This window comes from Mustela erminea, chromosome 2 (assembly GCF_009829155.1).
Source record: "Mustela erminea isolate mMusErm1 chromosome 2, mMusErm1.Pri, whole genome shotgun sequence".
Classification (NCBI taxonomy): Eukaryota; Metazoa; Chordata; class Mammalia; order Carnivora; family Mustelidae; genus Mustela; species Mustela erminea.
Genome location: NC_045615.1, coordinates 83720924 through 83740658, shown reverse-complemented (window position 1 = coordinate 83740658; position 19735 = coordinate 83720924). Strand labels below are relative to the sequence as shown.

At 40.7% G+C, this 19735-nt stretch overlaps 1 long non-coding RNA gene across 1 annotated transcript in view; it reads right to left on the bottom strand.

Moving 5' to 3' along the window:
* LOC116584711 overlaps positions 1-19033 on the bottom strand; it is a 69431-nt gene extending 50398 nt beyond the window's left edge. The window contains exons 1-2 of the long non-coding RNA XR_004283297.1: positions 18978-19033; positions 12590-12693 (exon numbers count right to left, since the gene is read on the bottom strand). This is a non-coding gene — a long non-coding RNA (uncharacterized LOC116584711). The remainder of the gene's footprint in view (positions 1-12589; positions 12694-18977) is intronic.
* Positions 19034-19735: the final 702 nt, after the last annotated feature.

The following is a 19735-nucleotide window of genomic DNA, read 5'->3' as shown; positions in this document are numbered from 1 at the left end:
AAGCCCTCTGAGAAGAACAAATCATCTCCCCCAGGTGTGTCCCAGGCCTTTTCCAGATCACTGTTTCCACACCATCTGCTTCTGGCTTATTAACCTGCCTCGTCCGCTCACCAGGAGAGGCACAGAGCCCTGCAGCTTCTATCCCAGCCAAGCCTGCTGACTTTCCAAACGCCATCTTGAGGGAGGTGACAGGGGCAGGAGCCTGCGCTGCTCTTCTGGGGCCTCTCACTGAGCTGGGAAGTGGGGTTTGGTGGGAGCATGAGACACAGTCTGTGCTGGTTCAGTGCTGCCTCCTGCTGGTGCATCTGTGTTTCTGCTGGGGGTGGGGAAGAGAAGTGGGGCCAGCCCGCTCCTGTGCGCCCAGAGAGGCGTCTTCAGGAATACTACTTCTCAGTGACTCCTCCAAGAAGGGCAAATGATCTCCCCCGCTGTGTGCTAGACGCGTTCTTCAGTTGGCTGTTCCTATGGCGTCTGCCCTCAGGGTATTTGCCTGCCTTCTCTCTGGAGCGGGGCAGGACCCTCAGAGCTCTAGGCCAGCTAAGCCCATAAACCTTTCAAACTCTAGGCTTGAAGCCCTGCTTATTCCAAGAACTCATGAAATCTGCCCCTCTCTTTTTCCCAGCAAATGGCTTTGGGGAAATGTTCTCCTTGTGGGTTCCCCTGTGTGCTCCTCTCTCTCTTTCTCTCTGTTTCTGCCTTGCTTCCACGACCATGGCTCCTTCTCCTCTGTAGCAGTCCTGACCCCTTTCTGCCCCAAACCACATCTCTGCTCTTCTACCCTCTTTGGTGAGGTTGTGGAGTTTGTTCTGTTAGTCTTCAGGCCTATTTATGGGGTATTTAGGATGATTTGGTAGTTATCTCGTTGTGTTCCACAGACAAGACCAGCCTAGGGTCCTCCTAGTTGGCCATCATCTTGGCTCCTTTAGAGCATTCCTTTGAGACTATGTCTTGAGAGTAATTATATGGGGGGCGACTCTGGCTGTAGCATGTGCTGAACTTGGAGTCATACGCAATAGCTGACGTCTCCGCTCCGTCACCTATTTAGCTGTGAGATTTTGGCAAATCACCTACTCTCTTAGATCTCGTTTGTGAAAATATAATAATAATATATAACATGCAGGGAGCAATGCTATAAGGTTTAAACGAGATTATTTCAACGAAAGTGTTTCTCAAAGAGCTGTACAATTGGAAGGCATCACAACTAAAGGAGCACATAAGGGTTTGCCCATGTAACTATTACTGGACAGGTATTTGGCACAAGCACTCTAGAACATAGTAAGAAACATTAAACTTTAGACACTCTTTGAGATTAGCATTATTACCCACTGTTTAATATTTAATTCTTACTCTTCTCTGGGGGACCAGATTCTGTGGAGGTGTAGATTTAGACATTCACTGACTGACTACTTGAATCCTGAAATAAAGTGCATACATAAGAAAAACATCTCACAGACATAATAGAAGAGTCACTCCTTGAAGCATTCTTCTTCTTCTTCTTCTTCTTTTTTTTTAAGATTTTATTTACTTATTTGAAAGAGAGAGAGAGCACATGAGCAGGGGGAGGGGCAGAGGGACATGCAGACTCCATGTTGAGCCCAACAGAGGGCTCAGTTTGAGCACCATGAAATCATATCCTGAGCCGAAGTCAGACACTTAACCAACTTAGGCACCCAAATGCCCCTCTGTGAGGCATTCTTAGAATGCACTTTCTTCAATAGTATGACTACCAGTTTTAAATTGGTCTCAGCCAATCTCACTCTTTTGGGAATAATGAAAACTTGTTACACTGACAGTTTTGTGTGGGGGTTGTGCTTTCTGACCTGGGTTTTTCTGCTACAAAGGGTCTATTACTGACAAGACAAACACAACCAGAAAATTAGAAACCCTACAAATTCACCAAAATTATCTGACTGCTGCTGCCCAACTATTTCTTAGTTCTTTTCTATCAGTAGCTTATACTTTTTATTTGGATTTACTTTTTAGAATTCTTGGTCTTTAATCTAATTTTGAACCTTGGCACTGTCTCTATTTAATCCATAAAGAATATTCTGGAATTTTAAAAAGAACCACAATAAGTGAAACTCAAGATATTAATTTTTGGTTTTGTGTTAGGGTAAAAGGATTGTCATATCTTATTTTGCACTCATTCTGTCCCCAGTAGGTTTTTCTTTGCTCGCATCTCACACAGAGCATACTTAATTTAGTGAATTGATTTGGTTGTATGATAAACACTGCAGAGAACCTATGAGAGTGACCATCAGAAAAGACAGAAAAAAGCATATCAAGGAGGTACTGAAACGGTTTCAAATACTGTGTTCTCTCTGAATTTCTAGAAAAAAAAAAGTGGTTGTGAAACTAACTTTGTACATAACTATAAGAAATGAAGTATCTTCTTAAAAAAAATGTTTTGACCATTTTAAGAGGAAGTTATAAAACACAAGGGGATTAATCAGAACTGGGCCTTTGTGAGCTTATCCCCAGACTGAAGTCGTGTGGTTCCTTTAGGAGAAACCTGGACTAACTCCTCTGGGAGGGACCTGTCCATTTCTAGCAGAGGGAAGGAGAACCACTGGGGCAGCAGATTATCGTAGTGATTCCCAAGAGGGCTCAGCCCACAAAAGGGCCCTGAAAAGAATGAGCTGTGCTGTTTCCCATGAAAGTGGATGACACTTGTAGGTAGGAGTAGTACGGCAACACAGACCCACAAACACCTGGGTTGCTTATGTTGGCCATGATGGTGCCAATGGGAGAATGAGAGACAATGATCTGTCCATAAATTCCTGAGTTCACGGGCTCATTGGATCCTCTTTGATCCCCAGCCCAACCATTTCTACATATTCTGTTATTGTTCCAACTAAACCCCATTTCTTCCCTCTCTCTGGTGGTTATAAGAATGAAAATTTGACCATCCCTTTCTTTTCACCGTGATTACTTTTCCAAGTGTCTTGGCCACCATGTGTTCTTTACCCAATTCTACTGATTTAATATAGTCAGTTTCTACCAATAAAATTTAACTATGTATGATCACATCATTATGCCTATGTGGTATAAAGTGGAACGTCTTAATTTTCCATTCATACTAAGTATTAAGTAAAATTTATCTTTATTTTAATAAAATGTTTTCCTAATCTCAAATACTATCCGACAGAGGTCAGCATATAATACCATAGTTTTAATATTTTCTGGAAAATAATAATGCCCATTAGTGTGTTCATTTACCTTTCCAATGCTACTAAATTTCTGAATGAGTTTAATTGTTATTAAAAATAAATAAATTAGATTCCAAAATATATTTGAATTTCATAGTTTGTCATTTCATACAAGAGGAATACTCAGTTGGGATGCCTGGGTGGCTCAGTTGGTTGGACAACTGCTTTCGGCTCAGGTCATGATCCCGGAGTCCCGGGATCGAGTCCCGCATCGGGCTCCCAGCTCCACGGGGAGTCTGCTTCTCCCTCTGACCTTCTCCTTGCTCATGCTCTCTCTCACTGTCTCTCTCTCTCTCAAAAAAAAAAAAAAAAAAAAAAAAAAAAAAAAAAAAAAAAAAAAATCTTAAAAAAAAAAGAGGAATACTCAGCCAATGTTTTTGCCTACTCTTCCTGTTAAGATTTCACTTATCTTAGAAATGATTAATACAGAGTGACTATAAATAGTATGCTTAAATAGTTGATACATTTTCTGTGTAGTTATTCTTTTGCTGTGGGCTTTAACCTGTTAGACTTTATAATGCCATAAAAGAACTGTAAAGATACCCTCAGCCTGGAATTTTTTAATCAAAATTTTCTTCCATTTTCAGAAGGAATAATTATTCAGGAAACTTGTAGACTAATTATTTCTTAAGAAGATAGATCATTTGGTAATGTGTTTTAGCCAACTGTCCAAGGTCAGCAAAATGCTATGGCATGTTCTGTTTGATGGCCCCAGGCAGAAAACCACAGCATTCTCACTATTAATATCTCTTGACCTTTTGATTTACAAATAGAAGCATCTCTGTGGCCTTTTCTTTCTTTTGTATATCTCTGAAAAGCCAAGAACCTAGGGCTTGAGATAAAAAATATTTTAATTTACTTGGTTTTAAGCCATAATCCTAGGCTTTTATATAATGTATGGACTGTTTATTCATTTCATGAAATTTTCTTAAGCACCAATTAATGTGCACATTACCATTTTATGTGTCAGGGAAACAAAGGTAAATAAGTCGGATATGCCCTCAAGGAGCTTATGGTTTAATTGGGGAAAACAAATATAACAAAATACTACAATGTAAGGTAAAAAGTAGGAAGTACCATAAGAAAAGCATAGACAAGATGATTAGGGCGGGGATGAGGGGATGTTCAGAAAAGAGACACTATTGAAATTTTGTGGGCTGGAGGCAAAGAGAAGGGAACTGACGGTTAATCTGAGAAGGAAGTGACATTTGAACTTGCTCTTGATGGATAGAATTTAAACATGTGGAAAGAAGATGTAAGTGTGGACATTACAGATTGACAGAATAGCATGATTAAGGGCAGGGAACTCAGAAAATATGGGTCAAAAAAAAAAAAAATAAAAAGCCTCAAGTAGTTCAGTTTGGCCAGAGAACAGGGTGTATAAATGAAAGATCATGGAAAATAAAATTGGAAAATTACTTTGAGAGCACACACACTCACACACACACACACACACACACACACACACACAGGGCTGTTAATGCCAGATGATTGGAATGTAGACTATTTTACAGACAATGGAGTCCCCTGTAGGGGAATGCCACATGCAGTGTGTGCTTCAGGGGTCTGTTGGACTAAATTGGAAAAGGAGGAGCCTGGAAGTGAGAATACCAACACACTGGACATTCTACAACAAACCAATAAGAAATAGCCTAGATTCTCTAGAAAACAGAGCCTGAAACAAGGATTAAAATACTGATACATTATTTGGGTAATACAAACCTAGGCCAGTGAGGCAAGGAAGAAAGACAGAACAGCAGGAAGGATATGAAGTAATGCAAAGAAAGATGCCTGTCAGAATTAGCGTCTAACTTGTGAGAAGCCATGATGAGGCAAAGTGAGTAGCTCAGCAGGTCTGTTCCTGGCTGGCCATGAAACATCTTGAAATATGGTACAAGGAAAAACCTTGCTCTAGTATTCCTTGGGAAGGACAAAAAAGAGGGAGTCTACTTCTCAGCTACCTCCCACTGCCTATTTCTTGTTGGTCAAAATTGGCCCCACTGAGAATTAATTACCTCAGAAATCAAGTGACGTCCCCAGTTCCTAAAGTCACCAGATTCCACAGCCTAATGTATGGTGTTTCATCTAAGTCTGGATGTTATAGGAAGAGCTGACAATTCTAGGTGAGTGCTGGTTGGCTTGGCTGTGTGTGTGTGTGTGTGTGTGATGTGTGTGTGTGTAGTTGAGAGTTCAGGAGTCAAGGGGCTACCAAGACAAGTGATTGGTCAATCTCAGCCAGTGTTGGGTAGGAGAGCAAGTAGGAGATGTTATCTGAGTTTCTGAAGGTCCTATAAGTGAGCCGTGACCATGATATCTAAGGAGGTGTTTATGCTTTATGTTGGAAATAATAATTCAAGAGAAAAGAAGAGCATTTATTCATATCATAGTTAGGGAATAATTATTTTGGTGGGCAATCATGTTCCTTGAGTTAAACTCTTTTTCCTGCAACATTATTTAGAAAATCTCTTCCCTCTCAAGTTTGAAGACTGAGAACCATTGGCTTAAAAATATTCCTATATATGGGGCTCAGTCAGTTAAGCGGCTGCCTTCAGCTCAGGTCATGGTCCTAGGGTCCTGGGATGGAGCCCCACATCAGGCTCCCTGCTTGGTGGAGAGCCTGCTTCTCCCTCTCCCTCTGCCTGCTGCTCTGCCTACTTGAGCTCTCTCTCTGTCAAATAAATAAATAAAATCTTAAAAATTTTTTTAAAAAATATTCCTGTAAATTATCTGAGTTAGTGTGTCTTCAGTATTACATTTTTTTCCCATTTCAATTCTATGACTTGTCATAAAATTTTGGCATGTATGGACCCAGTCTTTGGAAGAGGGGTTCAGAACAGTGTAATATCAAGTTCAGCATCATGAAGTTCATCATCCGTATGAGGATGGGACTATAAACACTAATCTGGACATAGTGGAGCACACTTAAGCTCTCTTGTTTGCAAGGACAATAAGGTCACAAAAGAGCCCTCTGTAAGAAAAAAATCTCAATTGCAGATCACTTTTGAGTACCAGTGCCAAAATGTAATTGTTCCCCCTCAAGACTGAAGAGGGAAAGGAGACTCTTTTCCTACTTTTTAACCGACCAAAAGCTGACACTAGCCAAATTTATCCTTATTTTTTTCCTTGGATTTTTTTTTTTTTCTAATCTAAAATAGGCCTGGTGCACTGAAAAAGGAATTAGAATTCCAGTCAAACAGTCAGCCTCAAGTTGCTTCTGCCTCTGTGCGAAGCAAATAGCTGAGAACAACTCACATTGAAACTTGGTCTCCTTGACTGGAAAATGAAGATAATAGTACTTACCCAGCTAACCTCAGGGACTGTTTGAAGAACTAAATGAGATAGAACTCTGAAAATACTAAAGTGCTTTTCAAAGTGGTTACTGTGCTTTCTGTAAAGTTAAAGGCAGTCCTCTTTAACTGGGTGAAGTCAAAGCATGGACAGAACTTGACAACTGAGACTGGCTCAAGGGCTGGAAAAAAAAAAAAAAAGCCTCAAATCTTTGCTTCACTCACAGTGTGGAAAAAGGCCCAAACCACACCGCATCAGATAGCATTAAACTGATCCTAAATGTTTTAGAAATTTTAAATGCCTAAGAGACTTAGCCACGCCTTCATCTACTAAAAGTCATGCTGCTAACCTGTTTGTAGGTTTCCTCAGTGCTTTGAAGATTTCTCTAGTGGCACTGGACTTGCTTTGCCTTTGATTTCAAATTCCAGCCAAACCATTTACTATATGTATGACTTGGAGCCTTTTAATTTAGCTGATCCTTGGTTTCCTCATCTATAAATTGTGAGTAAAAGACCTAATTTGTAGGATCGTTGCAAAGTTTAGAAATAATATTTCTAGTACACCTGATTATAGTTAGTATTCAATAAATAACAGCTGTAAGTATCTGTTGTTATTTTTAGCATGATACAGTAGAAAGAAGAACAGCTTTGAAACTATACAATCCTGTATTTAAATCAGTTTTGTCACTAACAAGGAACATAGCCCTAAGCAACTTAAAACTTTCTGAAGTTGAGTTTTGAGACAATGATGTCTTCAGAGTGTAATTGTGAGACTTTCAGAGATACCTATAGTAGATTGAGTGGTGGTCCCCCAAGAGATATATCCATGTCCTAATTCCCAGAACCTGTAAATGTGACCTTATCTGGAAAAAGATCTTGCAGATGTTATTAAGTTAAGGATCCCAAGATGAGATTTTCCTGTATTATCTGGATGGGTCCTAAGTCCAATGACTGTCTTTGGAGCACCTGGCTGGTTCAGTTTGTTAAGCATCTGTCTTCTCCTCAGGTCATGATCCCAGGGTCCAGAGATCAAGTCCCAAGTTTCACATTGTGCTCTCTGCTCAGTCGAGAGTCTGCTTCTCCCTTTCCCTCTGCCCCTACCTCCTGCCCCAACTCATACTCGCTCTCTCTCTCTCTCTCAAATAAATAAATAAAATCTTGGGGGAAAAAATCCAATGATTGGTCTTATAAGTGACAGAAGAGGAGAAGACACAGAGAAGAGGCGAAGGCAATGTGACCACAAGGCAAGAGATTAGAGTGATGCAAACACATCCTAAGGAACAGAAGAGGCAAGGAAGAATTCCCCCCCTAGGGCCTACTGAGGGAGTATGGCCCTCCCAATACCTTGATTTTAGACTTCTGTCTCCCAAATTGTGAAAGAATACACTTTTTTGTTTATTTGTTTGTTTTTAATTAGGCTCCACACCCAGCATGGAGCCCAATGCAGGCTTGAACTTATAAACCTGAGATCAAGACCTGAGCCAATAGCAAGAGCCAGATGCTCAATGGATAGACTGAGCCATCCAGGTGCTCCTAAACTTCATTTTTCCCCCCATTTTCTTTTCTTTTCAGTGTTCCAAAATTCATTTTGTATGCACCACACCCAGTGCTCCATACAATACGTGCCCTCCATAATACCCACCACCAGGCTCACCCAACCTCGACCTCCCTCCCCTCCAAAACCCTCAATTTGTTTCTCAGAGTCCACAGTCTCTCATGGTTTGTCTCCCCCTCCAATTTCCCCCAACTCACTTCTCCTCTCCATCTCCTAATGTCCTCTGTGTTATTCCTTATGCTCCACAAGTGAGTGAAACCATATGATACTTGACTCTCTCTGCTTGATTTATTTCACTCAGCATAATCTCTTCCAGTCCCGTCCATGTTGATATAAATATTGGGTATTCATCCTTTCTGATGGAGGCATAATACTCCATTGCATATATGGACCATATCTTCTTTATCCATTTATCCATTGAAGGTCATAGCAGCTCCTAAAATTCTGTTGTTTTAAACCACCAAGTTCATGGTAATTTGTTCTCAGAGCCCTAGGACACTCACACAAGATCTCATGCAGAGTGCCTGGTATGATGCTGGTATGTGACAAGTGCTCAGCAAATGGTGGTACACAGTGGGTTCCTCACTTGTCTTCACTAGCTCCTCAATGAGTAAATACTCATCTGAATCCATAGGTGGCTTCCTGAGAGTCTGCTGCCAGGGAGCAGGGAGCATGGTTAGCCTCAGCCCATGTAAGACAAAAGCCTGACCTGAGTTTTGTTAACACCAGGCTGTACCATAGCAACTGACACAAGGATTCTTCTACTTTACAATGGCACAGATCCATTCTCATTATACATTGAAGAGTTTATTCTCCTAAAACTCTCACTACTGCCCCAAAGGTTTAGCATTTTAAAATAACAACCACAAATCTCTGTTCAAAGGAATGAACAATGCACTTAAAGATTGTTCTGGTAACAATAGCTTCCCTTATCCTGAAGTGCTATAAAAATTCAGAGAGCAACGTCACCCAGTTGTGGAAGATGAAAGAATAGTAGCTAAAATAGGCAGTCAGACCAAGGCAGGGAAGCGATCTGTTGTCTCTGGGCTGAAAAATGGCCCTGAATGCTAAAAGATAAAAATCACTCTATAGAGGGGTGAATGAGTGCATGTAACAGACTTCTGCAGCCTATGTTTCTGAGCTTAGCCTCTGGAAGGAAGCAGGACTTTTGACTTACTATTGCCAGGGGCTCGTCTCTTAGGTGTGACTCTGTTGGAGCCAAGTATCTATCTTGGTGGGGCCCAAAATTTGCAAAGCATAGGTGATACAGAGCAAACATGGAGCTTTAAAAACTCTCTCTAACAGATTTTAACTTCTTTCATGAACCGTCATCCTGTGTAGAGAAATGATCATAGCAAACCCTTACTGGTTTTTGTTCCAGGAACTCATCTAATGACTTGATATATAGCAACCATTTAAACCTCACACGTTCTAGGAGGTGGAGCTATTAGGATCCCCATTTAGCAGATGAGCAACCAATGTTAGAGAATTAAGTTATTTGCCCAAGGCCATATAGCTCCCAAATGGAGGAGATTCATATCCAGGTAATCTGGCTCCAGAGTTCATGCCCTTCCTCACTATGAGGAACTGTGAGAAATAAAATTAAAATTGCCAATTTTAAAAGGATCTATTCATGTCAAGTGTAAATAGTCTCCTTCAAATAAAGTCAGTCTCTTTTGGGTAAATGCTCAGTCATGTCCTTGTGTCCAGGACAGAGGCCCTGCTGGTGCATGTAGTAGACATCACCATAAGAGAGTATAGCTGGGAAGTTCTATAGTCTGTTCTTTGTTGGTCTCTTCGCCTGGCTGGTCTCTAGCACTGGCAGTGTCTAGTAGCTGGCTATTTCATGCCATGAGAGAGTGGTCATTAGTGGACAGAAGGGCACTTCTACTACAGCCTGCGGACACTAAGGATTCTGTGGAGGTGTGTCAACTCTCCACCTCAACCATCTACTCCCTCAGCTTTGGCACTGAGTCCCTTCAACCTGCTGAGTAGGCTCTTGGTCTTCTCTAGGCCCACTGAAACCTTGGAATCCTTGTAATGTCAATGTCAGCTTCAATAAACAGGAAAAGACTACCTTTGTCCTTTCCTGACTCTCATCATGCTACCAAGTGATATCTAAACCACCACCAGATGCTTCTCCAAAGGAGCTTATGGTATTCCCAGTCTACATTCAGGGAGGTTGAAATCTAAACATTACATCGCAGATGAGCAAAAATGTTGTTCTCCCTTATTTTCTATGATGGATCTCAACTTGCTATGGGGCCCTATTCCCACTCAGCAGCAGAGAGAATTTTTAAAAACTTAAACTTCAGTCTGCTTTTAGAAAAAATCTCTTTCAGTTTAACTTTCTCTGTTTGAGGTAAATATTCAATCAATGCAAAGTTAAATCTCCCCTCAGGGCTGATTTTCTGAAATCCCTCAAGAGGGCTCTTTTCTCCTTCCTTCCCAAGATGGCCTCTAAAGAGTGACCCAGTCAGGAATGGGAATTCTGGTCTTCCCACTAGCAGATTTTTTTTTATGAGTCTGGTCTGGTCTCTGAGTGCTCTCTGCTGGTATCCACAAGGTATAGTTAATCTTGGTTGGTCTTGTAGGGGTTATGCTGGAACCCATTGCTGGTTAGACTCACGGGTCCCTGCCATTTCCTCCAGGTATGAGGCATCCACCTTTTGTGACCTTCTCGTTTTTCCCCCGGGTCCCTGCAGATTCACTGGTTAACCTGTATACTCCTTTCAGGTACAAACGGCACCACTCATTTGGAGGTGAAGTAATTTGAGGCAGTGGCTGAACCTACAGTGAGACAGGCTCTTCTAATAAATATGGTAGAAGTCGTCTTTGGCTTTTCCTGGTTTTGCTGTGGAAGCATTTCTGTTCTCAGTTCCTAACATCACGGTTGCCTCTAAGAATAATTCCATAATGTAACTGAGTGGTTCTTCTGGATGTGCTGTACTTAGCTGATTTGTTCTTAGTCACATAACCTCCAAGCCTCTTCTGTTCAGAGATTCCATGAACTACCTAATATACTTTTAATTTTCCTTTTCTGTTTAGACTGACTCCAGTGGAGTCTTTGTCTGTAACTCAGAACTCTGACCAATGCAGTAAACCTCTCTCCACTACTCCTGTTTCTCCTCCTCTCAAAACATAAATCAAAATATAACCACGTTTACAAAAATCACATAAATTACTGTAAGAAATTCTACCAAACTAGAGGGCTATCTGTCTTAGTCAAGGCTGTCTTGGTTTTAAATAGGAGCCATTAACCTGAGCTACCTTTCATCTAAAAGGAAAAATCACTAGGAAACTAAGAGCTGTGCAGAGGGGGCACCTGGGTGGCTCAGTCAGTAAAGTATCTGCCTTCAGTTCAGGTCATGATCCCAGGGCCTGGGATCAAGCCCTGCATCAGGCTCTCTGCCCTGCCAGGAGCCTGCTTCTCCATCTCTCTCTGCATGCTGCTCCTCCTGCTTGTACTCTACCCGCCCCCTCCCAAATAAATAAATAAAATCTTAAACAAACAAACAAAAAAGAATGTTCTTAGGGGAAAAAAAAAAAAGAGTCTTGTCTGAGAGAAGTCCAAAGTCAAGTTGGAAACACTGTAGGATGGACTGCTCTGATTTTCCTTTTCTAGAAATTATGTTAAAGATTCTAAATATGCCATGGTCATTATATTCTAAATCCTTACACCTTGTAAGAAGGCACCAGAAACTTCAAGTAAACATATAACCAGTTTTACCAACCCAAGTTTTCACCAGACAACTCAATCAATGGTAGAGTCCAGGTCTTTAGGAAGGCTGAAATTTACTGGCTTAAATGGTATTTGGAGTTCCTAAATGAGACGAAGAACTATGGCCTAAAAACTCTAGGGACCAACTATGCTCTAAGTAACAGAACAAGATGGGACATTTCCTGTTGTCTCAGAATTTTGGCTAAGGCCCCAAAACTGAGGACAGTAAGTACCAAGTACTCACAAAACCTTTTTTTAAAGAAGACTTAATAAAACATGGAAAAAACAGTCCATCAGTTACCAAGAGAGGGAGGGAGAGTGCATGCACACATGTGCACAGAGTGATAGAGAGGAAGGGAGAGAATCTTAAGTGGGGCTCGATCTCATGACTCTGAGTTCATGACCTGAGCTGAAATCAGGAGTTGGACGCTTAACCAACTGAGCCATCCAGGTGCCCCAAAGACAAGACATTTTTATTTTTATTTTTTTTGAAGATTTTTTTTTTTTTAAGATTTTATTTATTTGAGAGACAGAGATCACAAGTAGGCAGAGAGGCAGGCAGAGAAAGAGGGGGAAGCAGGTCCCCACTGATTAGAGAGTCCAATGTGGGGCTCGATCCCATGACCCTGGGATCATGACCTGAGCTGAAGGCAGAGGCTTTTACCTACTGAGCCACCCAGGTGCCCCAAGACTAGACATTTTTAAATAGATTATCAGAAAGGACCATGTACAAATAGAGAGATCTTTAACCCCTCTCTCCAAGAGACGTATTCATAGGGACAGGCAAGCCTGCAATGAGAAGAGATGGTCATCTTACTTCCCACCTGGATACTTGTAAAGCTTCCCACACTCAAAGGTCCAACTTCTGCTTCCCCAGTAGAGCAGACTTGATACACTGGGGAATCCTACGACAACTTGATCCTGCATGAAACAAAATTTTAATTACACAGGTAGATAAGCACCTAGGGTAGAAAAAACAAAGCCAAAGTAAAATAACAAAGCTCTTGATTTGAAAGTAAAACAGCAAGTAGGTGCATATACATGAAGGACAAAATTACTCTGAAGGCAGGTGCTCATAATAATCCAAGAACTGGTTGTGGGCTGAAGAATAGGTTATATTTCAGGATTTAGGAGCATACAGGGAGACCCTAGCGGTTTGGAATACTGCTGTGGGTCATACAGTTAGTCAGTCACAGAGTCAAGTGCTCTGGAAGAAGCCTAAGAGAACAGAGATGAGATTATAACAACACTGACAGGTAAAATACATTTACATCTGATCCCTCTTCCCTGGCTCTACACAGAGAAGAAAGAACTAAAGGTAACAAATGAGAGGAAAAAGAGAAAAGGGAAAAGAAAAGACCATGTTCTTTCCTTCTCAGGGACACCAAAGCTATGGGATAGGCCTGATATGGAAACAGGCAGATTTTACTTAAGGGGACCTCTAAACCACACCTGAGAGTGACTAGAAAATTATGTGTGGGAAAGGAGATCTAAAAGCATGTTTGCAGATAATGACAGGAGAAGAAAAAACTTCATTGAGTTTTGGCCATTCAATAAACAAGTTACTCTCACCCAAAAGGCAAGCATGCTGACCCTACTTCATAGTTGTCTCAAATTATTCTGCATAAACTTGGGTATGATTCCATGAAGCAGCATGGAAATTAGCATTGGACAAGGAAGTAAGGAAATATGGTCTCCAAACAAATTAAAAACAAATCTCATGGTTCATGTTTTTATAGACTTATGATACCACACCCCAAATCAAACCCACAGGAAGTATACTTTAGAAGATGTCTGATATAACCCAGGTAGTGCAAAAGGTGCTTCCTAAGGATCTTTGTCATAAAAGTGGCTCTGCTCTATTGCCTCTATTTCTAGAGGATTTCTTTCTGACTTATTGAGAAAATAATGCATATTTGAACCTCGATCATATGGATGCACTAGGAGAAGGGATAAAAGGTAAGTGAGGGGTTCAATAGAACAATGAGTTATGAAAGCTAGTCTCAGAATTAGGGGAGTAAATCATTTATTTTGTTGGTTTTTTTTTTTGTGATCACAATATCAAACAGCACATATTTAAAGAAAGAAGAAAATTTAAGATTAATATAAATGAAAATCACCACATATCAATGGGCCCCAGAATGTTGCATGGTAATGTTAAAATATTGTTGGACAATATTTAAATAAACACTGTATTATATAATAAATACACTGTATATATATATTTTTAAAAGTATATAATAAAATAAACACTGTATTTTCTCTTTTTTTATAGAATTAGATAATGAACCTAGAATGTGAAGTCCTTTTAATAAGATCCTTCATTCTCTGAACTACTAATTTTTCTTTTTTAGATTTTATTTATTTATTTGACAGAAAGAGATCACAAGTAGGCAGAGAGGCAGGCAGAGAGAGAGGAGGAAGCAGGCTCCCTGCTGAGCAGAGAACCTGATGCGGGCCTGGATCCCAGGACCCTGGGATCATGACCTGAACCGAAGGCAGAGGCTTTAACCCACTGAGCTGCCCAGGCGCCCCGAACTACTAATTTTAAGCCAAATTCCTCTTATAAGTATATATTAGTTGAAACAAATGCTTATTTTGAAGTTATTCTATAAGAATTATATATTTGTATCTAGATTATCAGAAATCTTAAATTCTTATGTTTGTTTTTTTTTAATAAGTAATAAGGCTGAAGTGTTCTTATATTTTCTTTCTTTTCTTTCCTTCTTTTTTTAAAGTAATTTCTGTGCCCAACTTGGGACTTGAACTCATGACCCCCAAGATCAAGAATCATACTTTACCAACTGAGCCATCCAGGTGCATTTGTCCTTGTTTTTCTCAGTCATTTCACAAAGACAGAGTGGGGGACTGGGTGAAGGAAAGGAGACCTTTTTACCCTAAAACCTGCATTTGAAGCAGACATATTTTTGGTAAATTCTGGGTTTTCTTGTTTTTGTTTTTTAGAGAAGGGGAAGGGAGGGGCAATGGGAGAGAGAGAGAGAATCTAAAGCAGGCTCCACACCTAGCATGGAGCCCCACTTGGGACTTGATCTCATGACCCTGAGATAATGACCTGAGCTGAAATCAAGAGTTGAATGCTTAAAAAACTGACTAAGTCACCCAGGCTGCCTACGATTCCTTTACTTTTGACGGATGAAGTGCAACAGTGATTTCCTCAGCCTTCCATGGATAACTTCTATTTATAGAGCACCAGACAGTGTTGAAAGGGCTTCACCCAAGGTATAGCAGTTACAGCCTTGAATCAGCTGAGGAGGCCTGGCTCTTAGTGTATTACAGATTGGCTCGGGGCCTCGGGCCAGCCAGTCAATCTCCTCATTTATAAAATAAGGGCATATTATGACCCATCTCAATGTTCCTTCCAAGCCCCAGATTCAGTGGTCTTGCCCTCCCAGCAGCCAACCATACAGCGTAGCCACTCTAGCAAATAAGTAGAGGTTGGTGGAGTTTGGCAAGCTGAAGAATATGTCTATGGACCCAGAGCATGGTTAAAACTGATGTGCAAGTACTTCAGACAAAGCAAAAAGGAAACCACTTTTCTGAATACACTTGGTAATCTGTATGTAATTTACTTCCTAAAAAAAGACAAAGTATCTTCATGGTTGGTGTGGGTCCAAACATGACACAGTTGCATGCAATGCATTTTGGCTATTTTAAATGCTAAGAAGTTTAGTGACAAGGGCTCTTCCATTTCTTCTTTTTAAAAAATTATTAGACTTTGGGGGTGAGGAGAAGATGTAGGGGGAACTTGAATAATCTTTTCAAGGGCTTCTTCTTACTTTGGCACACAGATAGTTCTCAAGAGGCAAGAAGAGATTTTTCCACCATGTAGTTTTCCAGGAACAGGAAATTCATAGCAAAACATTTCCCTTTATTTTGAAGTAGTCACAACACCACAAAACCCAAGGGCCCATACTGAGAAAGGCATCTATAATTCTTTGTATTTTGGCCAGACTTCCTTGCCATATTGTTTATATAAAACATAAGCATACACCTAAATTCACATACTTGTAGATCTGAATGTAAATACCTTTTTGCATACCTATTATATGCATATCGAAACAAGTTTATATAACAAGATTAATCAGAAATATACAGTATAAAAATTCTGATCTTGTTTAGTTTATCCTAATACTGTAGTACAGTGATTGTCAACCAGGGTCCTGTAGGACTCTGACATGTTAGAGAAAGCTTTCAAGTGTCCTAACAAATCTTGAACAGTGTGCAAAATCTATCTTGGCTACATCTGAATATGAAGGCTATTATTAAGATGTCCATCAGATGGCCCAAAGAGCTCAATGGCAAACAGACAGTTGCTGGGAGTGGGACATATGTGGTGGTAACAACAAACCAAAACAAAAAAGTACTTACTGAAAAAAGGGAGAACTTTGTCTTTAGAGGCCTGAAGAGAGTAAGTCAGATAAACACATTGTTCTGCTCAACAGAAGCAAAAATGCAACCAATATGAGCTGTTATATCATAGAAACAATTTTTTTAGTTATTGTTAACTTGTTAATTTTTAATTTCTTCAAGTATACTGACAAAAATCCTAACACTAGCAAGTATGTTGTAAACACAAGAAGGGTGACGATCCTCATAAAAAGAAAGCCTTTGGGGTTTGGTCCTGACTTTCCTACAGTACCCAAACCCACCCCCAGCCTCTTCCTGGAGGTCTCAGGGGTCTGCTGGGCTAATCCAGGTACACTTTGATCTTGTGGAAGCCACAGAACATAGTCCTGCAGGGGTGGACATTCCCAATATGTGCCATCGAAGGAAAAGGGTCTCTGGCTGGAAAAAGTTACTGTGAGATGGGTAGGAAGGAATGAATCATCTTTCTTTGGGATTTGGCCTAAGGCCATGGCCTGGTGGAAGAAATTGAAGATTTCCTCCAAAGGAGGTAGAAAGAGAGCAGAGAGCTGAACCTTGCAAACCAGATCATCTGTTTTTATGTAAACCTTAGTATTTATTTCCTTTTTGTTTTCCCAAAGTTTAGGGGAACTAAAACTTTTGTTCTAGTTTGGTTACAGATAATGTTTTGTGCTTTGGAGAATTAAGGAGTGGGTCTGCCTTCGGCTTAAACATTATTGGAAGAGGAAAATTCCACAGGAATTAATGTGGTGACAATAGCATAAGTAAGAAATCCCCATGGGGAGAGGAATCCTGGGAACAAATGCTGCCCATACTACTTGGCTGTTCCTCCCAAGGTGAAGACTCTTCCTTCACTGCTAACTCTTGGTGACTCTGGCTTTGATTTACCAACGGGTCTTGCAGGTTCCTGTATGAACAAGTGAGGAAGAGGGGGAGTGGATTGGCTGGTAAGTTTAGCATTATAGGAAAGTCAGGATCAAAGCTAAAATGTAATCATGACAATGACTGACAAACCCTCAGCATGAGATCCTGAGGAGGTTAAATTGCTGAAGGAACAATAATCTATTCAAACTGTACTTTGGCATTATTATAGATTGAATTTAATACATGAAATTGGAAGTGGCATTTATCAATTTTTTAGCTCTTCTTAAGGAAAGGGTTGAATAGGGACAACTCCCAGAATTTCCTAATTCAAGAGTATTAAATTTCTCAGATTAAATTCTTTCATTAAGTGTCTGCAGTGTTGCTTGTGAAAAAAAAATTGAATGTATTTCCTAAAACCAAGCTGAGGTTCAAGACCGGTAGATTTTCATTTATGGGGATAGAAAGAGAAACCAAAGTGAGATAGGGAAATGAGATAAGAATCCAGATTAAAAATTTCACTTTCTAAAAGAGGGACCCAAAAAACTACCACAACCCTTTGTCAATCGAGACCATGGCACTGAAACACTTAGACATAAAGCTAGGCCAGAGCTCAAACTTCTAGAAAACCACAGACTCTAACACATGTATCTATAAATTCAGTTCCTAACAAGCATAAAACAATCCTCCCAACAACAGACATCTGAAAGTATCATGGTATTTTAGTCCTAGTTATCTTCTGATGACCTGATGACTGATGACCATAATGTTACCCAAGAACAATCTCAATGTAGGGGAAAGTTGATTTTAAAAAGTCCATAAAATGAGTTTCTAGATATTAGCTCTGAAGTTATGACTGATATTTATTCTAAAATGGAAGAGGTGGAAACTTTCCCTCCTCTTCTCACTCCAAAATTACCCCCAAGATATAAAAATTACAATTTGAAAGACCAAACTCGGGGTGCCTGGGTGGCTCAGTGGGTTAAAGCCTCTGCCTTTGGCTAGGGTCATGATCCCAGTGTCCAGGGATGGAGCCCCATGTTGGGTTCTTTGCTCAGCAGGGAGCCTGCTTCCTCCTCTCTCTCTGCCTGCTCTCTGCCTACTTGTGATCTCTCTCTGTCAAGTAAATAAATAAAATCTTTAAAAAAAAAAAAGACCAAACTCATAAAAAATCACAAAGAAATAACACAATATATAAATTATAGCTACCAATACTCAAGATTTGGCACAAAATAAAAAAACACTGCAAATTCCATAAACAACACAATGTCATTCTGTATCAACCCAATGACACTGTTTTGCCTATGTTGAGATAATTTTCCCTAATAATAATACTGGATCTGTATTAACCCATCCACATATTTTTAGGGACCCTTGACAAGTCAAACGCATACTTTTTTTTTTCCTGACATCATAGCATTTTTAAAAATTTTATTTTATGTTCCAAAATCCATTGTTTATACACCACACCCAGTGCTCCATGCCACACACATTTTTAAAAAAGATTTTTTTTTATTTATTAGAGAGAGAGAGTGAAAGCATGAGCAGGGAGGAGAGGGAGAAGCAGGCTCCCCGTGAGCTGGGAGGGAGCCCGATGCGGGGCTCAATCCCAGGACCCTGGGATCATGACTGGGTCTGAAGGCAGACACTTAACAGACTGAGCCATCCAGGCGCTCCACAAGACATACATATATATATATATATATTTTTTTTTTTTTTTTTAAAGACTTTATTTATTTATTTGACAGACAGAGATCACAAGTAGGCAGAAAAGCAGGCAGAGAGAGGGGGAAGCACTCCCTGCTGAGCAGAGAACCCGATGCTGGGCTCGATCCCAGGACCCTGGGATCATGACCTGAGCTGAAGGCAGAGGCTTTAACCCACTGAGCCACCCAGGAGCCCCTCCACAAGACATATTTTAAAGGTGGCCACCACGGTAGGACCACAAGACAAATGACCTTAGCCAGGTGGAGCAGGAATTGAACCAGTGGCCATAGCTTCGTTAGCATGAAATTCTCTCAACTGAGCTCAGCTAAAGAGCACACCTGTGGTGACGGATGTGGCAAGCAGGGGTGGAATAAGCTGGCCGCATCCGGTGCCTGTCAACTCCCTCTTTCAGGCCACATCGGAGAACTTGGCATCATTCTTACCTTAACTTGGGTTCAAACATTATTTGGTAGCAGATGATATTGTTTTTCTTTCTCCTCGAAGTGAAAATGGCATATCCATTGATAGGGTGGGTGAATGGGCTAGTAAACAGAAATTTAAGGGCTGAAAATCATTTGTTGTTACAGCTGGAAGAAATTGAGTCCAACATCAATAGTCTACAGATGAGAAAACTGCAGTGTAGAGGGGTTAAGTCCCTTGCCCAAGGTCATGGAGTTATTAAGTGTTGGAGCCGGGACTAGAATTACATCTGGTCTCCACGGTGAAGGCTTCTGGACTTCACACTGGTATGTGGAGGAAAAGAGTTGCAAGGGTAGGAAGAAAGAAGCTTTGATCTCCCAAATGGCTCAAAACTTCTTTTTAAAAAGTGATTTTTGTTGGCATGACTGGGAGCACTGCCCTGGCAAGTCTCTTTTGTCCGACCTCCTCCACATAAACCTAAACCGCAGCCAAGGGAGCTCAGCACTCTGGCTGCCTAGAGGGTCTGGACAAGAGAGTTTGTTTCTCTGAGGCCCAGGCTACCGGCAGCTGCACATATAACCAGGGCCAC